General features: G+C 49.5%; 1 protein-coding gene across 1 annotated transcript in view; it reads left to right on the top strand.

Moving 5' to 3' along the window:
- VAMP7 (vesicle associated membrane protein 7) overlaps positions 1-307 on the top strand; it is a 91,532-nt gene extending 91,225 nt beyond the window's left edge. Inside the window, exon 9 of the mRNA XM_081259283.1 lies at positions 151-307. The gene's annotated coding sequence lies outside the window, so the exon portion shown is untranslated. The remainder of the gene's footprint in view (positions 1-150) is intronic.
- The last annotated feature ends 13,857 nt before the right edge of the window (positions 308-14,164 follow it).

The following is a 14,164-nucleotide window of genomic DNA, read 5'->3' as shown; positions in this document are numbered from 1 at the left end:
TTTTACTTTAACATTTGTTTTAGTTGCTTTTGTTATTATAATCATTAAAAGGATGCTGTCTATAGCTGTAAGCATACATAATAGCCTGCCTCGGGGAACCCTGCCCCTCTGCCTGAATGTTAAACTGAAGTGCCTTTCTTCTGCTCACAGGGAGAGGTTCTGACCCTGCCCACCTGTGAATGGCTGCAGAAAAGAAGACATTATCACATCCCCTCCTTGTTGCTGGCCAAACCGGGAGATATTTTGCAAGACTAATGGACTTTTTACTTTACTTCCTTACCTCCTCCCCCTTTATGTTCTATAAAAGAAACTGGCATCCAGGCCCTGATAAGATGGTACTCTAGGACATTAGTCTGCCACCTTCTCGGATGCCTGGCTTTCCAAATAAAGTCACTATTCCTTGCCTCAACATCTCGTCTCCCAATTTATTGGCCTGTTGTGTGGTGAGCAGAGTGAGGTTGGACTTGGTAACAGGGTGAGCAGGGAGCTTCGTGTAGTGCAGCCCAGGCTCCTGCAAGGACAGACCAGAAGTGGGCTGACTCCAGCGTCCCAGGCTTCCAGCAGGAGACAACTGCACTGGAAGCCTGGGTAGAACAGTCCATCCCATGGGTTGACTCTGGGCGTAGCACATTCAGGGTCACCGAGAGCCCCACACTCAGGTCCTGCTTCCCAGCAGCATGTGTGTGTGGGGAGGCCTGATGGCTCCTATGGCTTCTGGTCAAGCGACTTCCTGAACTAGTATGATGCCCAGAATGGGCACCACATTGTCTTCTTCAAGGGAAGCCACCCAAGTGGAGAATGCACAGGCTGAGCTCCTTGCACACTGCCCCATCTCCACCCAGTGACCCATCTGTCCACCAGCGTCCCACATCCCACACCCACCACCACTGTGTGCCTGGTGCCTGCTCTTTCAAAATCAAAGTCTCACATGAAGGAGACCCAGTGGAGGCTGTCAACCCCCCCACTCTTGATGCTGAGTTTGAGGAGAATGAACCCCCTTCACTGAACAGTAGGACACTCTGAGGAAAGAGGTGCTCACCCCATGAGAGTCGGGGCTGTGCTGAGCAAGTTGCTCCCTGAATATTATAAGACATGAGAAATTAACGTAGACACTACCTGTGTCCATTGATGGCTGAACAGAAAACCAAAACATGGTCCATCCACACAAAGGAATGTTATTCAGCCTAAAAAGGAAGGGAATTCTCACACAGGCTACAGTGTGGATGATCCTTGAGGGCATTATGCTCAGTGACATAAGCCAGACACAAAAGGACAAATACTGTGTGATTCCACTCACATGAGGCCCCTGGAGCAGTCAGATCCACAGAGGTGAATAAGAAATTCACCTTCCGTCATTCTTGAGGTGTAACCTGCACTTTTAAGCAACACCCAGGGGCCCTGTGCAGAGGCTGAAAGCCCAGCCCCACATGGTGCACAGTCCCCCTGTGTGACTAGAGCCCAGGAGGAAGGGTGAGAAGGGCCTGCATGTTTACAGACCAGCGTCCTATGGTCTCATGTGAAACCAACTTGCTGGTCCACGTCCTGTGAGAGCTGCTCCCCAGGGCACCATGCGGGCAAGACCGAATGGTCAGGGCCATGGTGCTGCCTTCAGTTCAGGCCCATTCATGGTAACTGTCTAGTTGGAAAGTGCTGAGGCTCCAGGGGAGGGTCCTTCTTGCCTCATCCAGCTTCTGGGGACTCCAGGCATCCCTGGGCTTGTGGCTGCATCCCTCCCATCTCTGCCTTCATCTTCACATGGCTTCCCCTCCATGTCTGTGACTCCACTCATCTTATAAGGACACAGTTACACAGGATTGGGGCCACCTTAATGCCCTTGTCTTACCTACTTACACGACCAGGCCCTACTTCCAAACGAGGTCACGTCCTGAGGCCCTGGGGTCGGAACATGGATGTCTCTTTCCCTGTGGGGTACACGATCCCACTTCACTCTGAGATAACAGATAATGTCCAGAAAACAAGCAAGCCCCTTACCTAAGCCAGCCCCTGGAAGAGATCTGAGCCCTTCTGGTCTTGGAAACTGACCTGGGCAGGAGAGTGCAACTCATGACCCGAGTGTGAAGGATGCCAGGAAGCACCCGTGTGAGGCTCCAGTTCACAGCTGCAGCACTGGACCAGCTGATGAAGTCCAGCAGGGCAACTCCGTCCTCCTTATAGGACTCAATCTATGTGGTCTGGGGGTGACAGGCAGCAGTGAGCTGGTGTGTGATTAAGTCTATGTGATGGGTTTGCAGTGAGCAGGTGAGCATATGTGTGTCTGACATCAGGCACATGTGGGGTCAGCAGTGAGCACACATGTGTGAGAGATCAGGTGCATGTGATGTGCCAGTGGTGCAAACACACATGATCAGGTGCACCTGGAATCTTGGCAGGCAGGGCACCACAGGGCTGCAGAGCTGCCACAGGCTTGAGCCACCAACCCTGCCTGGTGTGGAGCATCCCTCCCCCACTACATGCCCCAGCAGCTCCCATGTCCCCAGCTGTGACCCCCTCAGTGGCTGCACCTGCGCAGAGTACGTCCTCTGGGCAAGTACTTCTTTTTTTTTTTTTTTTTTTTTTTTTTTTTTTTTTTTTTTTTTTTTTTTGCGGTATGCGGGCCTCTCACTGTTGTGGCCTCTCCCGTTGCGGAGCACAGGCTCCGGACGCGCAGGCTCAGCGGCCACGGCTCACGGGCCCAGCCGCTCTGCGGCATGTGGGATCTTCCCGGACCGGGGCACGAACCTGTGTCCCCTGCATCGGCAGGCGGACTCTCAACCACTGCGCCACCAGGGAAGCCCAAGGGCAAGTACTTCTTGAAGAGGGTCACCTCCATGGTGATGGTGACCTTCCTCTTCAGCTGCTTCAGTGGGGGCCACCCCCACCAGTGGCTGTTCTGTGCCAAGGCATCTGGCCCACGGAGAGGTGGTCCCTGCACCTGAGACCAAAGAGAAGGACTTGATGGGCTGCATTTTCCCCCACCAGGAGCCCTGTAATCTGGGTGGCCAGTAAAGGCATGTCAGACACACAGGGCCAGACATTCTGGTTCAACTTCCCCAGCACGGTGGGTGAGAGGAGAGCCATGTGGGACCTCAGACCACGTAGGACAAGGCATGTGTTGAGGACCTTCTCACCACTGTTGACCAGCCCATTCAGTTTGCTCTTCTGTGAAATGCTGTTTATGACTGGCGCAGTTTTCTACTGGGCTATGTATTATTGGGACATATGTATGGCTATTGATTATTGAGTTATTTTACACATGTATGTGTGTATACATCACCATACACACACACACACACACACACACACACATATATATATACACAAATGCATAATGTCATGTATCCACAATTATAGTATCATATAGAGTATTTCTCTGCCCTAAAAATCCTCTGTGCTCTGCCTGTTTGATGCCCCCAGCCCCTGGCAATACCATCCTCTTACTGTCTCTGTAATCTGCCCTCCCCAATATGTCATTTGGTTGGAATCACACAGGATGTAACATCTCAGACCAACTTCCTGTTCTTCTTTTTTTATTTGAAATTGTCTTTTCATTCCGCAACACTCAGAGACTGTTATTCCAATGCAATGGACTTTGATGCCTAGAAGTCTCACTGACTACCCAGCATATCCATCTTTATAAATAGATAATTAAATTTTTGTTTTATTTACTATGACCATAGAGTTCTAAGGGTTGCATTTTTTCTTAATTGTTATTACAATTATAAGTAGTTCCAACTCATTAAAACAGTATATATATTAGTACACATATTTTATAATTATTAAAGATAAATGCTTTTTGGAAACATATCTTTTAATAGAATGAATGTGACTTTTCCCTTTTATCTTTTATATGTATTCAAGGATGACCATGACTATTTGCTAGGAAGAGAAAAGATTCAGTAATTGGATCTATTCCTAGTTTGTATTTTTTACATATTAGCACTGAGACACCTTGTTCAGATAAGAGTGGGAGTTTTGTTTTAAAAATGTCACTTATGCTTTCAATTCTTTCCCAATTACCTACCTAAATATTACACAAAATACTTGGTAATCTATCAGCTGATGATGTCATTAGCTTTTCTTTCAATCTTGCTGAAAGCAAACCATGGGAAACTGTCAAGAGGATTTATGAGAATCCCTTCTCAGTGTCTAGGAAGCAGGACAAAGCCTTCATTAGGCTCAGCAACTGAGCAACTGTCAATTTGACTAGCTACTCTTTCACTGAGAAAGTCTTGCTTAACCTGATGGCCCAGGAAAGTTGCAACAATGTCCATGTTATTCCACATTTGTACATGTAGTATTTCATTTTAATAAAGGGCTCTTACTTCAGGATGTGCTTTAAGTGCACTTTCTTCAAATCTGCATATTTAGCTTATTCTGCTTGTGGAAGATGATTTGCATGTCCATCCTCCCTGCTTGGCCCACCAGCCTGGTTGGATTCTCTGATAGTCAAGACTCATTTCAATGTGCACTGCAAGAAGTGTGTGCTTGTGTTGAGGAGGCTCACCAAACCGGTGAGAGGCAAACTGCAGGCAAACAGGAGCTCCACTGAGATCAGAATAAGAATGATGGAGCTGGGGTGAACGTGGTTCCTATTTAAGTCACAAAAACAGGAGAGATCAAAAAGTCACTTCTCATTAAGCCGCTGAACATGCAATGATGCATTATTACCTAAAACTCCGGGATACTTTAACAGCTTTATCGAGGTGTAATCGACATATGACAAATGCACATGTTTAAAGTGTACAGTTTGATAGGTTTGGAAACACATGTACCCCATAAAGATAATGATTATACTGTCAATGAAAAATTAATCAATGGTCAATCTAAGAAAGAAATGGAAATTTTTATTCGAGCCAACCTGAGGATTATAACCCAGGAGACAGTTTTTCAGAAAGGTCTGAGGACTGTCTTGAGGAGGTAAGGAGGGAAGCCAGTTTATATGTGATTTTGATGAAGGGCTATGTTCAGCCAAGCACACAGCTTGCTAGGAGGTTACTGCTATTCACATGGAACAGATACCTTAACGGTTTTAGTGCTTTTCTAAGTGTGGGAAGAGGCAAGAATCCAGCTTCATAAAAATTTTCTCCTGAAAATATAGAACTCTCTAAGGGCCAGTTCTGCCAGTTTTCCTAGGGCACAAAGTGCCTCATCCTGATTGTTGTCTGAATTCCTTTCAGGGTGTCCTGTAAGTCAGCGACTGTCGTGGTTGATGACAATTCTTGTAGAACTGGTTGGTGGGCAACATTCTTTATGTTACAACCCCTCCCTTTTGGTCTTAATTTTGACCAAGGTTTGGGAGGCATTTAGTGACCAATTTATCCCACAGTGCTAAGAATGCTCATTCCCAGTTCAGGCGAGGATTTCCTTGATAGGCCACTCAATGTGCTGTAACTGGAATAGACCCTGCTAACAGTAGCTCAAAACCTCTAGGCCGCCTGTCCTACTAGTCTGTTATGGTCCAGGAAATGGTTCTCTCTTGTGGCTTCTTCCCATACCTAGAGTTACACTATTACAATCACTGATCTTATAGAACTGTGTATTTGATAATTGTTTTAGGTCACATAGTCATCATTATTTTTATCGGAGGCTCAGTCACACATTTGGTAATGCAAGAAAGAAAAATCTTGTAAAATAGGCAGAATACAAGTAATATAGCTAGTGACTTTAATAAGGTCATAAGTAAGTATTTAAGCTAAAAACATATTTTAGGTGCAGCCCAGTATCTCCCCAGGTCGTCTGACCAGTCTGTTCTGCACCAATCATTATCTTTAAGGGAAATGATATAGTGGCGTTATCCATAAAGTCCACCAAAGACGTCTGTACGTACAAGGTGAGTGGTGGGTCATCGTGACCCCTCACAGGATAAGGAAAGGAATGCTACCTTATAAGGAGTTACATGGCTGTTGCCAGAAGGAGAAAAATTAATTTTTGTGGGTGAGCAGAAATTTCTGTCATTGGGGAGGTCAGGTGAACACATAATGCAAATGCACATGCATACTAGTGGGGAGGGAGGAGGCCAAAGGGCAGAGAAAAAGCTTATGTTTTTAATTTGTCTTGTCTTGCCTTAAAATATGAATTTTTTTTTCGGTACGCGGGCCTCTCACTGTTGTGGCCTCTCCCGTTGCGGAGCACAGGCTCCGGACGTGCAGGCTCAGCAGCCATGGCGCATGTTCCCAGCCACTCTGTGGCATGTGGGATCTTCCCGGACCAGGACACGAACCCGTGTCCCCTGCATCGGCAGGCGGACTCTCAACCACTGCGCCACCAGGGAAGCCCTAAAATATGAATTTTTATTTCATCCATACCTTCATCCCCAGAACATTCCTCCTGCTCTCCCCAATCCAGGCAAACTTGGATCTGCTTTCCGTCACTACAGATTACTTTGTATTTTCTGGAAATGTACATATGAGTGTGGGGAGTGGCTGTATCAAACTTTGGGTTTTAGCTTCAGAATAGGTAACTAAGAAGACATAAAGATTAAAAATGCCTTCAGGGCTTCCCTGGTGGTGCAGTGGTTGAGAGTCCACCTGTTGATGCAGGGGACGCAGGTTCGTGCCCCGGTCTGGGAAGATCCCACATGCCACGGAGCGGCTGGGCCCATGAGCCATGGCCGCTGAGCCTGCACGTCTGGAGACTGTGCTCCGCAATGGGAGAGGCCACAACAGTGAGAGGCCCGCGTACCGCTAAAAGAAAAAAAAAAGCCTTCAATGACTTTATCACAGTCAAACTTCAACGCAGTAGAAACGTATTTACTGGGGGTGGGGTGGGGCAGATCAGGTCAGCAGGTAGAATACACTGTATTAATCGAAAAGTGTACAGATAGATACTCTATTAATAGAAAGTTATAGACATTTTCTAAGGTTTGATGAGGACCAGCCACACATGAAACTAAACAAAAGAAGCTCTGGCTGCTCCAGGAAAGCATGCCCACCAGGAAGAAGTCACAGAGCGGTTGCTCCAGGGAACAGCCGCAGCCCTGGACAGCATGACAGTTGACAACCCATCCTGTCCTGACCTTCCTGGGATCTTTCCTTTCATGTAGAGAAAAGCTGAAAAGAACTGCTTGTATTAAAAAAGTGATACACTTTGTGTTCACCCCTCTCACCAGCGCTGTGGACACCTTGTCCAAGTGGGCTCCCACTCGGGGGCAGTGGTTCTCATGTGGTTGGAGGACAGACGAGGCACACATGGCAGAACTGTCCTGGCTCCACCCACAGCTGATTTCCTGCCTTCCCTTGAGGCCACCTGCCCCATCTCCTGTCCTCGCCCTTAACACAAACATCCCTGGCCAGGAAAGGCAGGCAGTCTTGTGTTCCAGGCGTGTGTCTGCTGTGGGCTGAATCGTGTCCTCAAAATTCACATGTTAAGTCCTGACCCCCAGGATCTCAGGATGGGACTGTGTTTGGAGAACAAGGTCTTTAAAGAGGTGATGATTAAAGTAAAATGAAGTCACTAGGGTGGGCTATACTCCAACGTGACTGTGCCCTTATAGGAAGAGGTGATTAGGACACAGACACACACAGAGGGATGACCACATGAGGACACAGGGAGAAGACGGCCGTGTACACACCAAGGAGAGAGTCCTCAGCAGGAACCAGCCCCACTGACACCTTGCTCTGGAACTTCCAGCCTCCAGGATTGTGAGAAATAAATGTGTGTTGTTTAAGCAGCCTTGTGTGTTGTGTTTGTTATGGTAAACAAGTTACGACATCTTGCATTTATAGGGCCTTAAGGATTTAATGTCCTAGGAAGAGGGGACTGCACCAGGGTCCCTCTACACGTGAGCTGCTCTGCACACAGGGGTTCCAGGAAGGCCAGTTTCAGGGGCAGCTGCAAAGTGACCCCCTTGCAAACCATGCACTCTCCTGCACCCTGGACAGGGGCACATGTCCCTGTTTGGGAACCTCTGCTCTCAGCTGGGTTCTCCCGGGCACACGTGGAATGGTGCACTTGTGCTCGACACAAAGGTTGGGGTTCTCAGGCACATTGTGGTGTTGCCCTGAGCTGCCAGGCCTCCTGCAGGAAGGGCTGCCCTGTGCCCCCCACCCTTCCTGGGAAAGACCTGCTCGTGATTTTCTGAGCCGAGAATCTGACTCTGTTCTACTTTACACACAAGTTATTTCTGTATGCCGTTAAGATATGCTAAATTATGCAGGAATATAACAATGATGTGATTCTAGGAAAGCTTGTTCTCATAGTTATTCAGAACCTTAACAAGAATTCTCCAAAATTTTAGAAAATCGTATCTCCTGGCTCAGAGTTTCTGAATTGCCAGTAAATGCACCAGGATTGCTGTCACAACAGTAATTCAAATTATATACAAAGATGCCTATTTGCCTTCATTTAAAATCATTAATATAAAGGTTGAATTCAGTTGAATGTTATCTACCTTTTCTTCATCTAAATTGAAGAAAAATTCAAGCAAACATCTGATTACTTAGTGTAGTTGAAGCCAAGCACTCACCGATTAAATTATGTATTATTTCATTAAAATATATTTCCCTTTAATGCTCCTCTGTATTGTAACTATAACTGCATAGATAGATGCATAAATATAATTATATTTAAATTATATGTGTATACAGATTATGTTACTTCTGCATTTGATTTCAGAAAGTGAGGGGAGTGTCACAAAATACTTGATACAAAAGGAGTGAGGGTCTGATGGGCTGACAGAACCCCTATGACATAGCATTTCATTCCCGCTAAGGTGCTAGAATCAAAAAGACAGACAATAACAAGGGGAGAAATTGGAACTTTCAAACACTGCTGGTGGGAATGTGAAATGGTGCCACTATTTTGGAAAACAGTCTGATAGTTTCTCAAAATGTCAAACATGGAGTCACCACATGACCCAGCAATTCCACTCCTACGTATAAACACAAGAGGAAGGAAAACACATGTCCACACAAACACTGGTACATGCATGTTCATAGCAGCATGATTAACAACAACCAAAAGGTAGAAACCACCCAAGTGACCATCAACAGGTGAACAGAGAACAGATACACACAATGTGGTCCATCTACACAGTGGAACATTACTCAGCCATGAAAAGGAGTGAAACTCTGACACAGGCTACAACGTGGATGAAACTTGAAAACATGATGCTCAGTGAGAGAAGCCAGGCACAGAAGGACACTGTCTTATTCTGCTTGGGCTGCCATAGCAAAATACCAGGCTGAGGGCTTAAACAACAGAAATGTATTTTCTACAGTTCTGGAGGCCATAAGTCTGAGATCAGGGTGTCAGGATTGTCAGGTTCTGGTGAAGCTCTGTTCTTGGTTGCAGACGGTGTCTTCTCACTGTGTCCTCACATGGAGGAAGGGGCCAGGGGGCTCTCTGGGGTCTCTTTATAAGGACACTGATTCCATTCATGGGGGCTCCACTCTCATGACCTCATCACCTCCTCAAGGCCCCATCTCCTAATATCCATCACCTTGGGGGTTAGGATTTCAACATGTGAATTTTTGGGGGGACACAAACATCCAGCCCAGAATAACCACAAACTGTATGATTCCATTTATAGGAAACATCCAGAATAGGCAAATCCAGAGAGACAGGAAGTGGGTTAGTGGTGCCAGGTGCTGGGGGAGGGGAAGAGAAATGGGAAGTGACTGCTCATGGGGATGGGGATGGGGTCTCCTTTGGGGGGCTGAGAATGCTTTGGAACCAGATAGAGGTGGTGCTTGCACAACATTTGAACGTGATAAATGCCACTGAGTTGTCCACTTTCATGGTAAATGGTGAGTTTTATGTTACATATATCTTACCACAATTAAAAAAAACATCGTTAATCACATCAACAACTTGACACCACAGGGGACTCGCATTTCTGCTGAAAGACCCCACCTGCTTGCTCACATGGTTCCCGGGTGACCATGTGGGGACCGTGGAGTGTAAAGGAGGGTGTGAATGACCCCACACCGGGGCGGTCCAGAGGCGGACCCAGGGCTCAGCCCACGTGTACACGCATCCACAGCAGCACAGGACAGAATCCACTGGGAGGGCTGGCCGGCTTTATCATCAAGTGTGAACAGCCTCGTGGGGCCAGTGGCCGTGCACTGGTGACTGACTGACTGCAGCCCTGGATGCCGGGGCCTGCGGCCTGACTCCTCTCAGCCCGAGGCCGGGGCCACCAGCTGAAGTGGATGGTGCTGCCAGCAGTCCGTGGTCACTGCTGGAACATGGGCGCGGCTGTGGAGCAAGACCGGAGCACCTCCAGTTCCTTGAGAACCTCATGGTAGAAACATGATTTTTAAATAACGCACAGGAGCCATGAAAGGTTATTTTCTTAGGCGAGCTGGTAATACCTCCCTGTTCACATGGGACACTCGCTGCCCTGCTCACTTTCCCCACGGTGGTTGGAGCTGAGCCCTTCCATCCTCCCCCAGCAGAATTGGCCTCCAAGGCCTCGTGAGGTTCCTCCCCGAGCCCTGAGGATGTGTCCTGCCTGAGACTCCTGACACAATATGCTCCCACTGAGGTCATCCTGCAGAGGTCACGCAGAGGTCTGAGCAGTCAGGTCCCAAAGCAGCAGGACATGATCCTGGACACAGACATGTCCACCCTACACAGCGGGGTCCCTACGAGCAAGCGTGAGGTCACTTCTTAGGGCCACGACCCCTGTGCCTTCGAGGTGCAAGGCCTGCCCCACTGCCTGGCCCACATCCCTTTCTCTGCGGCCCCTGCGGGACTCAAGCCTGCACATTCCCCAGACCTGCATCCCCCGTGTAAGGCTGTCAGCATAACTGATGCCGTCCTGGGTCCGTACAGCTCCTTCTGTCCTTCACTGATCCTACCCAGGACTGTACTGTGTGGTCCGTTACTTCTCTGTCCTCAAGGCCTTTCTAGTTAATAGAGACTGTTTAATAATCATTAGGACCAGGTGGTCTCTATAGTTTGTTAGTCCCCAAACAATGAAGACCTTTGCTGACGTGTTCCTGGCGCCCATGAGAACAGTTACCCATTCATAAACCTTGACTTAGGAATGCACCTCCTGTTTCCAAGCAACCCCCCGTGTTAACCATAAATTGTCCCAGTGACCCTGCGGCCATGCAGAGTGCAGCTGCACATGCTTCCGATTGTCCCCCATTCCCGATCCCACCCTGTAAGTTACCTGATAATAAACTGATCTATTGATTACCTGGAGCTGACTGTCTCTGTGTTTATAGACCCAGCCTTGGAGGGAGGCCATTGCCCTGAGGGCGAAGCCGGGTCCCGGGCGCTGGGGGCGGGGATGGGCTCATGGCGCTGGGGGCGGGGCTGGGTTCAGGCCAGCAAAGAGCAGCCGGGATATTCACGCCAGTGGTTGAGCCTACTGGTCTCTCCGTCCTCCTGTGGGGCACAGTGTTCACTTCCCTGTGCTGCCCCGGCTGGCCTATCTCCTGTCGGGTGGTAAGTTATTTGTCACAACTGTCATCACCCTCAGCTCCACAGCCTCTGTCCAGCCTCAGGGCTGATGCAGTACCATCCCCTGGGCTCCCATGCCTGCCCATCCTTGGTTGGTGTCCTCGGACCACTTGTGCTGACAGGTGCCAGCTCCCTCCAGATGCTCCCAAATGCTTCTCCCACGCAGGACCCTGTCCCAGGACACAGGAAAGGAATCCCTACCATGGGATGTGGGGAGGCATGACTGACCACAGGGTGACGTCAAGCTCACCAGGCAAGAGCAGCAGTGTTCTGGCTCCTCGGACCCTTTCTCACCTGACCGTGACCCAGCTTTGACACTATGTCTCCATTGTCCCTCCACTGGCCTCGCTCTTTTGAGCAGAGCAGGACAGTGTGGTCAGTGGTTACAGGCTGAGACACACAGACACTGGCTGACCCGCATGCACTCATGCTGACCACACGGAACGGGCACTGCACCAGGGCCTGTGTGGTGTGGGTTCACCTGCCCACAGAGAGGCCGGGCCTCTGCTCCTGGCTCCAGAAGGTCACTTTGAGTCTTTCGGGAGTGTCCTTGCTCTGTGGGCCTCGCTCCAGGCTGGTCTGTGCTGATGGCATGAGGCCTGGTGGGGCTTCCTGAGGCCCCCCAGGGACTGAAAGCTGAGGTCCGGCACATGGTGGTCCCGATGTTGACGTGACAGACCCCAGTAAACCCTGCACCTCAGGATTCAGGTAGGCTTCCCTGGGTGGCCACGCCGAGGGACCCCCGACCCTGCTCCTCACCTCTGCCCTCGGCTGATTTTAATCTGCATCCTAAGCAACTCTGTGCCAGCTGCAAAGAGAGGGAGCTTGTTCATACACCCCTCCCAGTGCACGGGGCTTTTGTGGTCAGGCCCCTCCCAGGATATGGAGCTCACCTGGGCAGGCACCCAGCAGGGCTCAGTGCATAGGAACAGTGCAGGTAGCCCTCGTTGCAGACCACCGCCAGCCTACCTGTTGGTCAGAGCTGACCCTGAGCACCTCAGAGCAGGACCTGAACTAACAAACAGCTGCTCCTGGACAGGTCTGTGACCCTGAGTTTTACTCTGTGTGGGCTCCCTCTACTGGGTCTTCCAGAGGCTTCTACTGTATCCGGGGTACCAGGCCCCTGTCTCCACCCACCATCCCTCCTCTCCGTGACTCCTGGATTCCTCTTGTGAGGAGAAGGTCTTTTTGAAATTGTCTCCCACTTATGGGCCAGTTAAAATGATTAGAAAACAAGCCAGAGCTGCAGCCCCGTTTCTATCCTGATCCTCAGGACCCCACACCTGTTCCTTGGACCCGGACAGCACAAGGCCCATTTTCTGCAACTCTGAGCCAGCCAGCCCTCCCCAGGTGTGCCTGAGTTGAGGTCTGTATAAACACCCCCTCCAGGCAGCAAGAGTACTTGCAGCTTACCTGACACCATACTTCCTGCCCTGTCAGTGGCTGTGGGGTTCGGCTGGTGGGAGGGAGTGAGGGGCCATAGCCTTGCAGGTGACCTGCTCTGAGTGGGGCTCTGCTGGACTTTCTGCAGGAGTTGCCGGGCTGCTACCTGCTAAGGAAGAGGATGTGTTGCCTGTACCTGCCACTGGAAGTTCTCCCCGGGCAGATGTGAAGAAGCAAGAAAAAGGTAGTGGGGGCCAGGACAGGAGGGGTAACTCAGGTAAATGGAAAGCTTTCAGAAAAGCATCCAGGCTGGGACCATCCCACATAGCCTGCAGGAGCTAACTCAGCAAGCGTGCTGTCACTGGCCCTTTCATCCAGCCTGTAAGGTGTTTGCACATATTTAGGTGTTTTACCTGGGATAAGGTTCAGGAGCAGCTGGCCTGGGGCTCAGCTCACGTTTACTCACAGACACCTCGGCACGATCCCCCAGCTTTGCAATGAGGACGCTCCTTGTGGGGTGGGGGGCTGCTGGCTGCATGGGAGACGATTCTCCACCTCTGACCAACTTCAGAATTGTTTACCACTGGAGCAAGTGCCTGATAGGGTTTTCATCTGTGTAACTAGGGGGTTCTTAATTAACAACGTGAAGGGTGACATCAGAGGTCCTGAATCAGGATGGAAATACTTATCTCCAACATGTACAGGAGTAAAAACCTGGGGAGGCCGTGTGCAGCTGGCACCCTTAGGGATGGGCTTCCGACTGACCCCTCAACATTCTGGTGTCCAGCCTCTGCTTTACGATTTCTCGGGCCCAATGCTGACTCTAAGGGTTCTGCAATCCAGCCTCTGTTGACCTTTAATGAGACCCGCACTTCCAGGATCCTACAGAGCATGGTCTGTGTGACCGTTCTGTGGCTTCTGTAACAAATGACCACAAGCTGGGTGGTTTAAAACAAAGGGACTTCATCCTCTCCCAGTCCTGGAGACCAGATATTTTATTTATTTATTTTTTAAAATTTATTTATTTATTTATTTTTGGTTGTGTTGGGTCTCCGTTGCTGCACGCAGGCTTTCTCTAGTTGTGGCGAGCCAGGGTTACTCTTTGTTGCGGTGCACGGGCTTCTCATTGCGGTGGCTTCTCTCGTTGCGGAGCACGGGCTCTAGGCATGCGGGCTTTAGTAGTTGTGGAACATGGGCTCTAGAGCGCAGGCTCAGTAGTTGTGGCACATGGGCTTCATTGCTCCGCGGCACGTGGGATCTTCCTGGACCAGGGCTCAAACCCGTGTCCCCTGCATTGGCAGGTGGATTCTTAACCACTTCACCACCAGGGAAGTCCAAGACCAGATATCTTAGATCAAGGTGTTGCAGG

The sequence above is a fragment of the Mesoplodon bidens genome (assembly GCF_964165515.1).
Source record: "Mesoplodon bidens genome assembly, contig: HAP1_SCAFFOLD_159, whole genome shotgun sequence".
NCBI classification, from domain to species: Eukaryota; Metazoa; Chordata; class Mammalia; order Artiodactyla; family Ziphiidae; genus Mesoplodon; species Mesoplodon bidens.
Note: the sequence above shows the minus strand (reverse complement) of the source record. Positions and strands in the feature narration are given on the sequence as shown.